This window comes from Salmo salar, chromosome 28, assembly GCF_965601325.2.
Source record: "Salmo salar chromosome 28, fSalSal1, whole genome shotgun sequence".
Taxonomy (NCBI): Eukaryota; Metazoa; Chordata; class Actinopteri; order Salmoniformes; family Salmonidae; genus Salmo; species Salmo salar.
The window spans coordinates 4,338,889-4,355,780 of NC_138318.1; the positions used below are offsets into that span (position 1 = coordinate 4,338,889).

Here is a 16,892-nt window from a genome sequence, read left to right on the forward strand (position 1 = left end):
TTTTACCATGTCACCTTAGAATGACGCAAGGAACAGTTGGAGTTTTCCTCATTGGGGTCATGGTAAAATACATGTTTGAGGTTTTTAAATAAAATCCTTATTTAAGATAGCTAGTTTGTAACATGTGGACCTCTCCTTACTGATACCATATGACAGAAAATGCAATCCACTCCCATATTGCTCTTGGATATGAACCAAACTTCTGCTTTGCAGACAGGCGTTCTCACATTATAAATTTGAAAAATAAACTCGCTATCTGCAGAGTATTAACATTGACTAATTGTTGAGCCCTGTATCCAAATCCTCCTTCAGTTTTCAGTCCAAAATATTTTTTTGTCTATAGGCATAATACAGTAGGTAGGCCTATCTTAGATGTGTAGGTTTTCAGGGTGGATACAAAACTGCTGTAAGCTATAGAATACATTGAAGGTCAGTGGTGGAAAAACTACCCGCATGTCATTGTCACGTCCTGACCATAGCAAGATGTTATTTTCTATGGTAGAGTAGGTCAGGGTGTGACAGGGGGTGTTTTTCTATGTTTTGTATTTCTATGTTCATGTTCTAGTTTTGTATTTCTATGTTGGTTTTGTTTGGGATGATCTCCAATTAGAGGCAGCTGGTCCTCGTTGTCTCTAATTGGAGATCATACTTAAGTAGGGTTTTTTTTTCCACCTGGGTTTGTGGGAGATTAGTTTTGAGTGGTGTCTGTTTCACCTCTGCGTCACGTTTTTTTTTTGGTCATTCAAGTTTATTTATGTGTTGCATAGTTTCACAGTATAAATAAAATGTGGAACGACACACACGCTGCACTTTGGTCCGCTCATTCCTACGACAACCGTGACAGTCATACTTCAGTAAAAGTAAAGATACCTTCATAGAAAATGACTCAAGTGAAAGTCACCCAGTAAAATACTACTTGAGTAAAAGTAGTTGCTTTTAAATATACTTAAGTATCAAAGGTAAATGTAATTGCTAAAATATACTTAAGTATCAAAAGTTAAAGTAAAAGTATAAATTATTTCAAAAATCTTATATTAAACAAACCAGACAGTACCATTTTCTTGTTATTTAAAAAAAAGTATAGTCAGGGGCACACTCCAACACTCAGACATCTTTATAAACAAAGCATGTGTGTTTAGTGAGTCCGCCAGATCAGAGGCAGTAGGGATGACCAGGGATGTACTCTTGATAAGTGCGTGAATTTGACAATTTTCCTGTCCTGCTAAGCATTCAACATGTAACAGTACTTTAGGGTGTCAGGGAAAATGTATGGAGTAAAAAGTACATTATTTTCTTTAGGAATGTAGTAAAGTAAAACGTGACAAAAAATATAGACAGTAAAGTAAAGTACAGATACCTCAAAAAACACTTAAGTAGCACTTTAAAGTATTTTCCCTAAGTACTTTACACGACTGTTGAAGGTTTAACACAATAATTATTAAGCATAGCCTATAGTAAGAATTGTTGTATTCATGTTTTCCTCACGTATGCTTAATGTATGATAGTGTTTATTGTTGTATGTTTGGAAATTGTTATGTTGTATTATAGAGAAAAAGCTCCTGATCCTCACCTCATCTTCAGGTAACAAGGTTAGAGGTCTTTCTAATTCCGAAGGGAGGAGGTGGAGCGCATCTTCAGCAGACCTTTATAAGGACGAGGATAACGCGCCGCGCCAGACACGTGTGGATGCCAAGGGATGCTCAACATCTCGGAACCACATTCATTTCTATTCAGTCTGATGGCGTCATATTCAAAACAAGTTTGCTATTTTTTAATGTCGTTTTTATCAAAGAAGGCAGATGTGTTTGTAATTTACAGTGGTATTCCTGTAGAGAGCGGTAGATCGTTTTCTAAAAAATGGTTTTATGCTCGCCCCATACTGTATACATAAGCGGAGGGAAGAGAAATCCTAGCAGTTCTCTTGATTCAATTTCACAGTCGAAACGATACTGGAGCACTTTTTTTTGCACACACCTAAAGGCAAATCCCAAATAACGAGCACCTAGCGACTTTGTTTAAGTGCAATAGAGGAACTGTACGAGACAGTTTGCCCGTACGCGGTGCGTTGCGGAGGGATTTAGATAGGAAAAACCCAGTGTTGTGCAGTTGCATTCCCTACCACTTCACTTGCGCTGGATACCGGGAGGCTTTGACTTTTTTTCATCCCAGCTTCTGTCTCAAAACAACCGTATTCTCGTCTAAATCAGCGGAAGAACCTGACGGGTGAGTCTCATTGGCGCATACTTGCTTCCAAACGTGTACTACCCACCTTGCATGTTGCATTTGTGCGTATTCATCTGTCCAAGCTAGGCACTGTAGTAGCTGCATGGTTTGACAGATCAGCAGCACTATGTAGGCTACAGTATAGCTTTAGTTTGGCCTCCTAAAGTTTGGTTGCTAAAATATAATCCGCCGCAATTAGGCTTCTGTTAGTGTTTTCATTGTGGATGCAGTTGTGTCAATGTAGATAGTCAGTGTGCAATGTGTTCACATTGTCCATTGAGGGGCCTAATTTGGATTTATGATACTGCACACAAGCACGCGCACGTATGTGCGTCTTTGTCTATTAGTGTGTAGGCTATGTGGTGTGTCTTTTTGTGTAGGAGGTTCAAATATTATTTGGGCATAAAATTAGACAGTAAATGTCATATTGTTCAAAGCTGTTGTGGGTATGTGTGTAACACATTTGCAGAAAATACTTTAGATTAATTTATATTGACTCTGTCAACTTCCAAGGGTTACAGTTCAAATTACACATCACATTTGCTACGATACTGCAGAATGAAAGTGATAATTATAGGCCTATAACTACATTAATATTGATACGATAATACAATTTTCCGTCTGACTCGCATAGTGCATAATGATACAATATTGGCCTGAAAAATGTAATGGAACACATGACAGTTATGCACAGCCATATCATTTAGCCTTGTTTAGGAAATTCACGAGTTACTGTGTAATGTTAATAGCTTGGTACAATGCTACGTACTATTCTATTGTAATAAATGTGTTGTACGTCTTTTTTCTTAGCCCTGTCAAACAGCAATGACCCTTAAATGTTCTTTAAAGGAATTTCTCCTCTATCTTTCCATAGCACTTTTACATCTGCCATACTATGGACCCATATTTCAATTCTGACAGCTATATTACAATGGCTCAGGTTTTTATATTCAAAGCACATTCAGCGCATGTCCTCTCTCTGGCTAGAATGTTGAAGTTCTTGATCTTCAAAGACTTCAATTACCAATGGAAGGCTTTTGTTTTGTGCTGATTCAAATGGACAACTCGAAGAAAGAATGCCCTTTCTTTTGACATTGTCAGGATGCAAGCAAGACGACCTCCCAAGTCGTTTTCTCGGGGATAGCCTACTGATAGCTGTTTTCATTCGTGAGGAAGATATTTTTCCCTAGCTTCATGATAAAACCTAACACAGCGAGCCCTTGGCTTTCATCCAGATTTCCACCTATACAGTACATCAATCATTACCTACTTGTTTAAAACCCTGTGTTACTTGCCTCTGTTGATTATTAGCCTTGGTCAAATCAGACATTACACCATAAACATTTTTCTGAAAGCATACTCTTACAAATAAACCCAATTGTGAGCTTTGGAAAGCATCTGTAATCACATTTTACCGCTTGTGTACAGTAACTCAGCCTCCTACATTTTGAGTTCCATCACAAACAAATGAATGCACTAATGTGTACAGTACATGGTCTATTACATGTGTATTAGTGCATACTGTTTATGTTTGGCATGGGGGAATATCAGTAGGCATAAGGGATGAATAAGAGAGAAAGAGAGCGGTATTGGCCAGTGGAGCATTCATTCTGTAGCCCTATGTGACCTGCTCCCCTCTGTGTGTGTGTGTGTGTGTGTGTGTGTGTGTGTGTGTGTGTGTGTGTGTGTGTGTGTGTCTGTACAGTGTGTGTGTGTGTGTATTTGAGATGGCTGGCAGGCTGGCCCTCTTCAGGGGTGCTGAGGTGACCTTCTTCAGCCTCTCCCAGCTTATTTTTGTCTACAGTACTGTATATGTCTCTGTCTCTCTCTTTTGGTTTCTCTCTCTGTCTCTCTGACTCTCTCTCTCGCTCTCTCTCTCTCTCTCTCTCTCTGTATGGGGCAGTGGTGCTGAAAGCTTAGAAAAAGTTCAGTTATATAAGCAGGCTATGCAGTGCAGCCGATGTCCTGATCTGAATCCACTGTAGTATGATGTAAGAGAGAGCAGAAAAGAGCAGAGCAGAGGAGCCTAGAGAGAGACAGGGGCATGTTGGGTAGTCAAACATGTCGAACCCTTTCCTGAACACTCTAGGGCTTGGCTGAGAGTGGGCAATGGGGCCAGACTTGGAATTCGACCAGATTTCATTAGTGTCTTACTTATACAATATTGACTGAGACTGGACAATGTACTGTCTATGAGAATGATGTATTTGGTTCCAATGTTCTTAGCATTGACAGTGAATGGTTTTAATGTTGGCTGACTTGACTTGAATACAGAGTTAGTCATACAACACATGCCCCCGAAGCACTCTCTGCTCATGTCTATGATTAATTCGATTATATCACCCCTTATGCCATGCGCTCACAGGTTGCTCTCACAGTCTCCGTTCAGAAAAGCGCAGGCACACAATGCCATCAGCTGATCTGCATGTTTTTGCTCTGCTGGGAACATTGACAGTATTTGGGGCACGTTGTCTTTTTGAATGTCAGACAACATTTCTAAGCTGGATAAACCTATATCAAAGTCCATTTGATTGATAGCTTCGGATGAAGGGAGAAATGGTCCCATAGATGTGAGCGGATAACATTTTTGATTGTTTGACTGGTTATTGGTCATTTAAAAAAAAATGGAACTAGGCAAGTCAGGTAAGAATAACAAATTCTTATTTACAATGAAGGCCTACCCCAGCCAAACCTTAATCCGGACAACGCTGGGCCAATTGTGCGCCGCCCTAGAGGACTGCTATATTGTAATTACTTCGCCACCATGGCCTATTTATTGCATTAACTTACCTCATTTGCACTCACTGTATATAGACATTTTGTTTTCTTTTGTTCTACTGTATTATTAATTGTATGTTTTGTAGAGGTCGACAGATTATGATTTTTCAACGCCGATACCGATACCGATAATTGGAGGACCAAAAAAAGCCGATACTGATTCATCGGCAGATTTTTTACAATTTTATTTATTTGTAATGATGACAATTACAACAATACTGAATGAACACTTATTTTAACTTAATATAATACATCAATAAAATCAATTTAGCCTCAAATAAATGATGAAACATATTCAATTTGGTTTAAATAATGCAAAAACAAAGTGTTGGAGAAGAAAGTAAAAGTGCAATATGTGCCATGTAAGAAAGCTAACGTTTAAGTGCCTTGCTCAGAACATGGGAACATATGAAAGCTGGTGGTTCCTTTTAACATGAGTCTTCAATATTCCCAGGTAAGAAGTTTTAGGTTGTAGTTATTATAGGAATTATAGGACTATTTCTCTCTATACGATTTGTATTTCATATACCTTTGACTATTGGATGTTCTTATAGGCACTTTAGTATTGCCAGTGTAACAGTATAGCTTCCGTCCCTCTCCTCGCTCCTACCTGGGCTCGAACCAGGAACACATCGACAACAGCCACCCTCGAAGCAGCGTTACCCATGCAGAGCAAGGGGAACAACTACTCCAAGTCTCAGAGCGAGTGAAGTTTGAAACGCTATTAGCGCGCACCCCGCTAACTGGCTAGGCATTTCACATCGTTTACACCAGCCTAATCTTGGGAGTTGATAGGCTTGAAGGGGTGGGTATAGTTTGTGGAACGTTCCAACAGGAATCTGTTCCAAAAAACGTAAAGTAAAAGGTTGCCAACCAACAACGCATACAAAGTAGCAACATATACAAACCTAGCTATCTAGCTGCCGAATAGGCATCAACTCACCACGTAGCTTATTCTTAATGTTTGTCCATAGGCAACCAGAGTGAGGACAGACATTTTTCGGAATAAACGTGATGAGTGAAAAACGCAATGAAATAGACCACTCCCTACCCGGTATCTTATTCTGCCGCTATACAACTTTGTATGCGTTGTTTTTTGGCAACCTTGTTATTTACGAAGTGTTTGGAATAGATTCCTGTTGGAATGTTCCACAAATTATACCCACCCGGCTTGAAGTCATAAACAGCTTGAAGCAGGGCGAAGAGCTGCTGGCAAAACGCACGAAAGTGCTGTTTGAATGAATGCTTACGAGCCTGCTGGTGCCTACCACCGCTCAGTCAGACTGCTCTATCAAATCATAGACTTAATTATAATATAATAAACACACAGAAATACGAGCCTTAGGTCATTAATATGGTCGAATCCGGAAACTATCATCATCTCGAAAACAAAAGTTTTTTTCTTTCAGTGAAATACGGAACCGTTCCGTATTTTATCTAACGGGTGGCATCCCTAAGTCTAAATATTCCTGTTACATTGCACAACCTTCAATGTTATGTCATAATTACATAAAATTCAGGCAAATTAGTTCGCAACGAGCCAGGTGGCCCAAACTGTTGCATATACCCTGACTGCGTGCAATGAACGCAAGATAAGTGACACAATTTCATGTTAGCAGGAAATATTAATTAAATATGCAGGTTAAAAAATATATACTTGTGTATTGGTTTTAAAGAAAGGCATCGATGTTTATGGTTAGGTACATTGGTGCAACGACAGTGCTTTTTTCGCAAATGCGCCTGTTAAATCAACACCCGTTTGTCAAAGTAGACTGTGATTCAATGAGAAATTAACAGGCACCGCATCGATTATATGCAACGCAGGACACGTTAGATAAACTAGTAATATCATCAACCATGTGTAGTTAACTAGTGATTATGTTAAGATTGATAATTTTTTATAAGATAAGTTTAATGCTAGCTAGCAACTTACCTTGGTTCTTGCTGCCCTTGCGTAACAGGTAGTCAGCCTGCCATGCAGGATCCTCGTGGAGTTCAATGTAAGGCAGGTGGTTAGAGCATTGGACTAGTAACAGGAAGGTTGCAAAAACGAATCCCCGAATCCCCCTGAACAAGGCAGTTAACGCCCGTTCCTAGGCCGTCATTGAAAATAAGAATGTGTTCTTAATCTGACTTGCCTAGTTAAATAAATGTGTAAAAAAAATATATATATATAAATTCGGCAAATCGGTGGGCAAAAATACCGATTACCGATTGTTATGAAAACTTGAAATCAGCCCTAATTAATCGGCCATTCCAATTAATCGTTCGACCTCTAATGTTTTGTTTATTTCATGTGTAACTCGGTGTTGTTGTATGTGTCGAATTGCTATGCTTTATCTTGGCCAGGTCGCAGTTGCAAATGAGAACTTGTTCTCAACTAGCCTACCTGGTTAAATAAAGGTGAAATCTTTTTTTTTTTTTTTAACTCCTAATCATGGCCGGTTGTGATACAGCCTGGAATCAAACCAGGGTCTGTAGTGACTCCTCTAGCACTGAGATGCAGTGCCTTAGACTGCTGCGCCACTCGGGAGCCCGAAATGAAACATCGAATGTGCACAAATTGGTGGGAGAGAGCACATTCCGGAGCGAGACGCTCCAACCGTCTAAGCCAGACTCCCCTACTAAACTCAAGATTTTAAATTATACCCAAGACACATGATCTTCACACTGTAAGGAATATTCACAAATGGTTTCAGGTTCCAAGCAGTAGCAATTTATGGAAAACCAATGCAATTTCGAAATGAAGGTAATTACACTTATTTCAAAATGTTCTCAAATTGCATGGCATGCCAAGCCGTGCTTCTACACTTGCATTGCTTGCTGTTTGGGGTTTTAGGCTGGGTTTCTGTAGAGCACTTTGCTATATCAGCTGATGTAAGAAGAGCTTTATAAATAAATTTGATTTGATTTGAAGGCAAATACCCTCGTGGAATGTGTGCCTTACTTTGGATATGGCTGTTTTATAATGATGGGCTGTACCATCCCAGGACAGCTCGACAAAAAAAATCTCAGTCGACCAAACAATCGACCAGACGACTAAATGGGGTCAATGAAAAAGCTAGTTAGCTACCACATGTTCTTGTCAAGCTGTCAACAGAGTAGCTAGCAAGCAACAAGATATGACAAATAACAGTCTAAAAACCACTTGAGGACAAAAATCAGATTTGACCGTTCAGACACAAGTCACATTGGAAGGAATCAGATTTGTGTTTGACATCAAATAACCTACAAAGGTGGTTTGAAATGTGGCTTGAAATATCCAATTCCATGTGCTTTTTGGCTGTTAAGACTGCAGGAAAAATAACAGATTCGAATCGGATATGCATTATTTATGTGAACAAGGCTTATGTTGCTCAGACATTCCTCGAAAATAAGGGAAAGCCGCACACTCTAAGAGCTCAGATGCAAAAATTTAATAACCAACGTTTCGACAGCAAAGCTGTCTTCATCAGGGTATCATCAAAAACACTGCGAGATGAGTCATTTATATAGTGTCAAGAGACACACAGGTGTTTGTAATCATGGCCAAGTGTGGCCTAATATCATTGGTTAACTCAAATATAAAAAAAAAAATGGCATACAAAGAACATACAAAAAGACAAACAAATGGATAGCATACGATCATAGCATTTGTAGTCTAAAATGTATCTAACAAACAATTACAATGGCAAAATCACAATAATCACAAGAATGGCTTCAGATCAAAGTCTATGTTGAGACCGAAGGGAGCAAGGGTCTTTAAATTAAAGATCCAGGCAGCCTCTCATTTTAACAATAAATTATCAAGGTCATGGATGCAGTGATTGATTCAGGCCCCCAAACATTTTCATCCCACATACAATGAACCTCATGAACAGTGTAGGTACCTGTTAACATCTCAGTGTGAGCGTGAGTGAACTGGCGGTTGAATTCCTTATGGTGACATCCATACAGTACAAACAAAGCTTTGACAGGCCTCTTTGAGCCTGTGCAGAGTGCAACGCAGCCCCAAACTACTGATGAGCATACCTTCGTTGAACATTACAGAATTGATCAGTGCTTGCTGCGATGGCGGTCGAGTGTCTTGCTGTCTTCGAGATAACACACTACCACAGACAACCACACTCACACATAAACAGACCACCACCAACAAACCGTCTGCGTTTTGCTTTCAGAGCCAAATGTGGCTTTCCAAAGTTCACTCAACGCCTCGCTCCAGCCAAGCCGAGCTAAGCCTCCTCTCTTCATTTCCTAGCAGGCAGGGTCCCTATAGCTCTTCTGTTTCTTCTCCTTTTTATTTGCTTGTTTCTCCTCGGCCGGAGTTTCCATGCAGACGGCTGCCAGAGAGCGCCCTCCTCCTCCCCTCTTCTTTCATCTTCCCTCTCCTAGTATAATCATGACTGCGAGACTCTCATGAGCCCTCTCTCCCTCTCTCCCTCTCTGCCCCTCTCTCTCTTTCTCTCTCTCTTGCTCTCTCTCTTTCTCTGTGTGTCTTTTTCTGCAGCCAACCTCAGCTCACAGGGGAAAGTAATTACATATAAAACATCCTTTTATTGGACGGGGAGAGTTGAGAGGCTGTTTTACACAGCTACACCTTTCTATTATTAACAGCAGTCATGCAGCCCTGGTCCTGGTTATGACTGCTTGCTCCCTCTAGCTCCACAACCCCTTTCATGAGCAGGAAGACTTGTTGTGCGGCACGGGCGCTTTATTTTTGCCAGGGCGATGGCTTTACGAGTGGGAGTCCAACTGACGCTGGCTGGCACGAGCCTAGTAGCAACTCTGTGTATGTTCACACACTGGGAGAGAAATTAAGTTGTGACAGATTTGCGGAGATGTCAGAGGCAAGAGTGGGGAAGACCATAAAGTTGGTTGGTTGACTGACTGGCGTAGCATAATGCAGTATAAAGATTTTCTCCTGACAACTAGTTTAGTCTACCCAGAATATCAATATCATAATTAAAGACACCAGTAGTAGTGTAATCTATACTATCTTTTCAAGGAATGTCTTCCTTGTACTTATCCAAATGTATTAACTGTATTTTCATAATTGAATGATATTATTATGGGTTTTCTCACTAATCAGCAAATACTGAAACAAAAGTGCAAAGATCAATGCCGACTCCAGTAACTCTAGGTGCTTATAAAATGGGATGATTAGAACGTTGTCAGTGGACCAAGTTCTTGCCACGGACCAAGTTCTTGCCCTGGCTAATCAGTTATTGCAGTTTCCTGCTCCTGGGGACCCAAATGGCTGCACATTTTTGTTTTTGCCCTAGTACTACACCGATTACAATAGTCAACTCATCATCAAACCATTGATTAGTGTAATGAGGTGTGTCGTGCTAGAGTAAAAATAAACATGTTCACCCCTTTGAGTTCCCAGGACCATGATTACATTTTACATATTTAGCAGACGCTCTTATCCAGAGCGACTTACAGTAGTGAATGCATACATTTCATACAGCTTTTTTTTCCCCGTACTGGTCCCCCGTGGGAATCAAACCCACAACCCTAGCGTTGCAAACACCATGCTCTACCAACTGAGCCACACGGGACACACAGATTAGGGATCACCGAGCTATTGTATCTTGCAGTTTGTTTTATTGCTGTACAAAAGGTGCTTGAATGAATAGTGAACTGCTATTTTTTTTATCAACATTCAACAGCTTTGTATTGTACCTCCCGAATTGTACTGTGCATTTTAATATTTTTTTCTCTCAACAATTATTTTAACTTTGTCAACAAACACTTACTCAATTAGCATTCTTAGTCTGCATTTTGCCTTATAGGATTAATCAAACTGCAGCAAACCGGGTGGGAATCGACGAAGTAGCACAACAGTTTACATAAGATGACCATGATCTTAGCTCTCCGTTACTTAAAGAGCTCCCAATCAGGCTGGGAAAAAAATGGGTGGCTATGGTGAAGAAACATTCGCTTTTTATTGGCCAGTTTTTTTCTATTCTTTCACGCTTCAGGAAATCGGCATGGACTTATTCCAGTAGCACTCCCCCCACCTCTTGATCATTATCCTTTTATTGCGCCTTTTGATTTTAAGGCCACTTCTTACACTAGGGTCCTATTTTTTACGCTAAATGGCTGCATAGACAAGGCCAAATAAGAACTCCTTGTTGCAGAGTCGGCCCTTAAAATAGAAACATGCAGCTTTTCATTAAAGCCAATTACAAACATGGAGTGAATGGACCTAGGGATAATGTGTGTGTATGTATGTGTGTGTGGGTGCATACAAAAGGTAGTTACACCCCCCCCCCCCATCCCAATCCCATCCCACCTGAGGACCTAAGGGATCAAACTAAATAAACATACATGGGAAAAAAAGAACGAAAGAAAAATAAAAACTCATGAGCAATACATCACAAAGTGAACACCTTTCTAATATTGAGTTGCACCCCCTTTTTCCCTCAGAACAGTCTCAATTCGTCGGGGCATGGACTCTACAAGGTGTCGACAGCATTCCACAGGGATGCTGGCCCATGTTGACTCCAATGCTTCCCGCAGTTGTGTCAAGTTGGACCATTTTTGATACACGCAGGAAACTGTTGTGTGAAAAACCCAGCAGCATTACAGTTCTTGACACACTCAAACAAGTGAGCCTGGCACCTACTACCATACCCCATTCAAAGGCACTTAAATATTTAGTCTTTAACCTGTCTCTTCCCCTTCATCTACACTGATTGAAGTGGAACCCACAAACACCAGGGTTGTGGGTTTGATTCCCACGGGGGACCAGTACAACAACATGCACTCACTACTGAAAGTCACTCTGCATGAGAGCATCTGCTAAAATGTGTAATGTCATAGAAAGAGCAGGTGTTCCTAATGTTTTGTATGTCAGGTGAGGGATGATAAAAGTTTTTGGATATAGTCCCCCCATTTTAGGGCAACAAATTCACTTATATTTGTATTAATGTTGTCACGCCCTGAGAGCCCTGAGACACAAACGTGACAGAAGATCCCACCACAACAGGACCAAGCAGCGTGCCCAGGAGGAGATGGCCTTCTGGACTTACGAGGAGATCGAGGAGAGAATAGCCTGGACTTGGGAGGAGGTCTTGGCAAGATACGAAAGCTTGCCGTTGAAGCAGACGCAGGGAGAGAAGGGAGGACAGCGACGACGCCGGGGTTCGCGGCCACAAAGACAGTCCACATTTTTTGGGGGGGGGGCACACGGGGTGGTCGGCGGAGCCGAGGAATGAGCCAAAGACCGTCAGGGAGTCGGAGAAGGAACTCAATGAAAGATTCCGGAGAGAGGTGGTGGCGATGAGAGAGCTGCAGCGTGGGCTTGCTGAGGAGCGTGACACCAGTCCGGTGTCATCTGCACCGGTTTCACGCATCTGGCCTCCAGTGCGCCTCCCCAGTCCGGTACGTTCTGTGTCTCCTCCCCGCACTCGCTTTGAGGAGCATGTCATGGCTCCGGTACAATGGGTGCAGTGTCTCCAGTGTGCCTCCACATCCCAGTGCGTCCAGTGCCAGCCCCCCGCACTTGCCGTGCGAGGGTTGTCATCTGTCCAGGACACGTTGTGCCAGCTCTACGCTCCAGACCTCCAGTGCGTCTTCACAGCCCAGTATGTCCTGTGCCTCCTCCCCGCACTCGCCTTGAAGTGCGTGTCACCAGTTCGGTGCCACCTGTACCGGCCCCACGCATCAGGCCTCCAGTGCTCCTTCCCAGTCCAGAGCTTCCGGCGACAGTTTCCAGTCCAGAGCTTCCGGCGACGTTTCACAGTCCGGAACCTCCAACGACGGTCCACAGTCCGGAACCTCCTGAGACGGTCCACAGTCCGGAACCTCCTGCGACGGTCCACAGTCCGGAACCTCCTGCGACGGTCCACAGTCCGGAGCCTCCTGCGACGGTCCACAGTCCGGAGCCTCCTGCGACGGTCCACAGTCCGGAGCCTCCTGCGACGGTCCACAGTCCGGAGCCTCCTGCGACGGTCCACAGTCCGGAGCCTCCTGCGACGGTCCACAGTCCGGAGCGTCCTGCGACGGTCCACAGTCCTGAACCTCCTGCGACGGTCCACAGGCTGGAGCCCTCCTCTGCGCCAATGCCCAGTCCAGGCACGGTGTCCAGTCCTGCTCCAAGGCCAGAGCCTTCCTCTGCACCGATGTCCAGGCACGGTGTCCAACTCAGCTCCATGGCCGGAGCCTTCCTCTGCGCCGAGGCCCAGTCCGGGCACGGCGTTCTACCCGGCTCCATGGCCGGACCCGTGGTCTGGGCGGGGCCAAAGTCCCGCACCAGAGCCGCCACCATCAGATCCACGAGTGGAGTGGGTACTTCGCCCCGCACCGGAGCCGCCACCGACGCTAGATGCCCACCCGGACCCTCCCCTATAGAGTCAGGTTTTGTGGCAGGAGTCCGCACCTTTTGGGGGGGCGGGGGGGGGTACTGTCACGCCCTGACCATAGAGAGCCTTTTATTCTCTATGTTAGTTAGGTCAGGGTGTGACTAGGGTGGGTTATCTAGGTTGTTTTCAATGTTGGCCTGGTATGGTTCCCAATCAGAGGCAGCTGTTTATCGTTGTCTCTGATTGGGGATCATATTTAGGCAGCCGTTTCCCCACTGTGTTTTGTGGGATCTTATTTTGAGTAAGTGCACGTAGCACCTCTGTCGTCACGGTTTGTTTGTTTCTTTTGGTTGTTTGTAAAGTTTCACAAAAATAAATTATGTGGAACTCAGAACACGCTGCGCCTTGGTCCTTCTCTACACACAAACGTGACAAATGTAGTAAAAAGTTAAGTATTTGGTCCCATATTCATACCACGCAATGACGACATTAAGCTTGTGACTCTATACATTTGTTGGATGCATTTGCCGTTCGTTTTGGTTGCGTTTCAAATGGATGATATTACAAAAGTGAGACAATAGGGCTTGAAATAACTGCAATATTTCTAAATATAGTAACAATCAAATTATAAACGACTTACTATAAGATTTCACCTTTCTTGTAACTGTCAAATAAATATGATCATACTCATACTTACAATATTGGCACCATTTCATATAACTAAGGACAGACTTCTCTGCCAAACGTCCACTGAGCGACGCAGACGCCATTCAAATATGTGCAGACTCGTTAACTTCAGCTTTAAATACAAAGTCATATCTGTGACCAAGAGACAGTGGTCTGGTTTAAATGCTATGAGATTGTTTTTGTATTTTTTTCCTGTTGAGCCATATGAGAACATCACAGCGAGATGAAACTGCTATTGTTGCATCCGCTGGACTCTCATCGTTTGATATGTAAGCATAGCCACGAGGTTCACAGGCACAGGAAATCGTTCCTTTGTCTGGATAGGCCAGAAAATGTGACGTGTCGCTCCCTATTCAAATAGAAGATTTCCTGTGTCTGTGAACCTCACAGCAGGGTTCGATACTGCGACCAAAACAGTCGCATTTTCCAACGTTTGACTTGGCAGTGTGACACAAATTTTGTATTGGTTGCACGGGTGCAAGGATATTATTATCATGTGAGTTGTGATACTAATTAATGCAACACATGAACAGAACATGATACAGTATTGGTTTAAATTCTGCCTCAAAATCCTGCATGTACTGTACAGTATGCAGATCATTTACAGTGATCAATTGTAGTCAAATGAAGAGAACACAGTGAGGTCCTCCATGTACAGTATGCAGAGAATGTGCAACCAATGTACTCTGTGTTAATTATGTTGATGGATAGATAGATGAGGGATGGATAGTGGGGGTGCAGGGCTGGGTCTGGGGCTGGGTTGCCAGCCAAGGTAAGATTCTCTAATGAGGGTTGCAGGAGATCTCTCCCATGAGATTTGCAACCACGCTGGAAACCCAACCTCCAAAGGCTCTCCACTACACAAAAACGTAACCTCCCTCCCTCCCTCCCTCCCTGCCCCTCCAGTCCTGGAACACCTGTCCCTTCATGCATGGGGTAGCTTGGCCATTAGAAGGCATGTTGATTGTGTGTGTGTGTGTGTGTGTGTGTGTGTGTGTGTGTGTGTGTGTGTGTGTGTGTGTGTGTGTGTGTGTGTGTGTGTGTGTGTGTGTGTGTGTGCACGCGCGCGCGTGTGCGAAGAGAGTGGTAGTTTATGGTGACTTGATGATGGTAACATTGCAATTTATTTGGGTTGTGGTGTGTCTCTGTCTGTCTGTCGGTTTGAATTCTCATTGTATCCTCATGGGTGAGTGGATGCATTTAAACAATTAACAAAGCGAGTCACACTATTTTATCAGGTGATTAATACACATTTACATTTCCTGTGCAGATATAGAGCACATATCATTTGCATAACATTAGTGGTGATTGTTGTTAGCTAATATACCATTACCAACAAGTAAAAAAGTCAACAGCCATGTCTTTGACTGTGACACACCATAACTGTTGACACTTCTTTCAGATATTTAAATAGTGCTGTGCTATCCTAAAATGTACTTTTTTAATACATTTTTTTGCCACTCAGATTTTTTACCAGACAAAATATTTGTTCCTGCTAAAATTACACACAAAAAAAACAAAAACAGATGAGCGTGCTTTGCAATGCTTCTAAAACAATAAATGTATTACTAGTAAGAAGTAATGTGGTATATTGTTTGATTTTATTTCATTTTTTGTGTCCTGAGGCTTTTAACCAAAATATCACAGATGAGACATAATGTTTCACTTGCCCCTTTAAGGGTGGGAGGTTGCCGTGGTAACGCGTTTGTGCCTATAGATAGTCTGACTTGTATTTGTGTTGTTTCTCTTCCCTTGCAGTTGAAACTCAAACATTGAAGAACAACCTAGCTTGTGAAAAAAAAACTATGCAAATAGCCAAGAAATACAACTACAAAGTCTCACTTCAGTAGACTTTAGTTTCAAGTAAATTAGATAAACTTTTATGCCTGTGCGCAGCGCTTCGAATAATGAAACTGTCACTCATGTCTTCAAGCGCTCACAGCCCCCAGCCATGTAGTGCTGCAGCGCGAGGCAGAAATACTTCGAAAACAGCTACTGCAGCATTTATTTTGCTACAAATGTGATCATACTTGACTTTTTTTTCACAAATACGACTGAAATGCTTGCACTGTGGAGCAGTGACCACCCGCCTGCACTTGGCGGGTGCTAATTTTGGGCCCTGGTGCTGTGTCATTGCATGACAGGCATTAACCTGCTTTTGAAAAAGACCTCTGTACAACACCAAGAAGTTATTTACAACCCAATTAAGGCATAAAAACTTACCAGTTTCGAGCAATGTAGGGCATGCGTGCACTGAATCATCGTTGCTGAGTTTTCATAATCTTTCAGAATGCAGGCTTCGGTGTCAGATTGACAGAAATGCTGTTTAACCAAGGCTTTAGAAAGGCGTCTCACCTGAGGCTAGGAGTAACTTGGGAGTGATCCATGGACGTTAAGTACAGTAGAGTAGGCTAGGCAAGAAACCAATATGTTTTCTATGTGTGTGTTTGTTTGTTTGTTTGTGTGTGTGTTTGGGGTGTTTTCAATTCCTACCTGTTTCTATCGTTTGCCAGGTGGTCTGGACTAAAGAAAAAGGGAATAATTCCAAACGCCCTGGGGGGGGAGTGTCCCTCCAGGTTGCTTGCTTGGATGTGTGAGTATACTGTACATGACCAAAGGGTTGTGTGTGTGTGTGTATGTGCATTTGTGTTAAGGTCAACTACTGATCTAACGTGAAATTCAAGGAGTCTGCCTAGCGACAGCGACATACTGTTCCATTCAATTCACTGTATGGCCTGTATGAGCATGTACGTGTGCATTTGGACTGTGTTATGCATGTACAATATGGATTTAATATTTTGATATAAGTTTAGGTGCTGTGTAGGTGTTTATGTTTTCATATGAAAGGGCAGATAATATGCATCTCTCACTATCGTTGCCCTTGATGTGAGGAAATGTCCTCAAAGACATGATGCA

At 42.6% G+C, this 16,892-nt stretch overlaps 1 protein-coding gene across 1 annotated transcript in view; it reads left to right on the forward strand.

The window, feature by feature from the left end:
- The first annotated feature begins 1,725 nt into the window (after positions 1 to 1,725).
- Positions 1,726 to 16,892, forward strand: part of LOC106589304 (thyroid hormone receptor alpha) — a 198,664-nt gene continuing 183,497 nt past the window's right edge. Inside the window, exon 1 of the mRNA XM_014179099.3 lies at positions 1,726 to 2,223. The gene's annotated coding sequence lies outside the window, so the exon portion shown is untranslated. The remainder of the gene's footprint in view (positions 2,224 to 16,892) is intronic.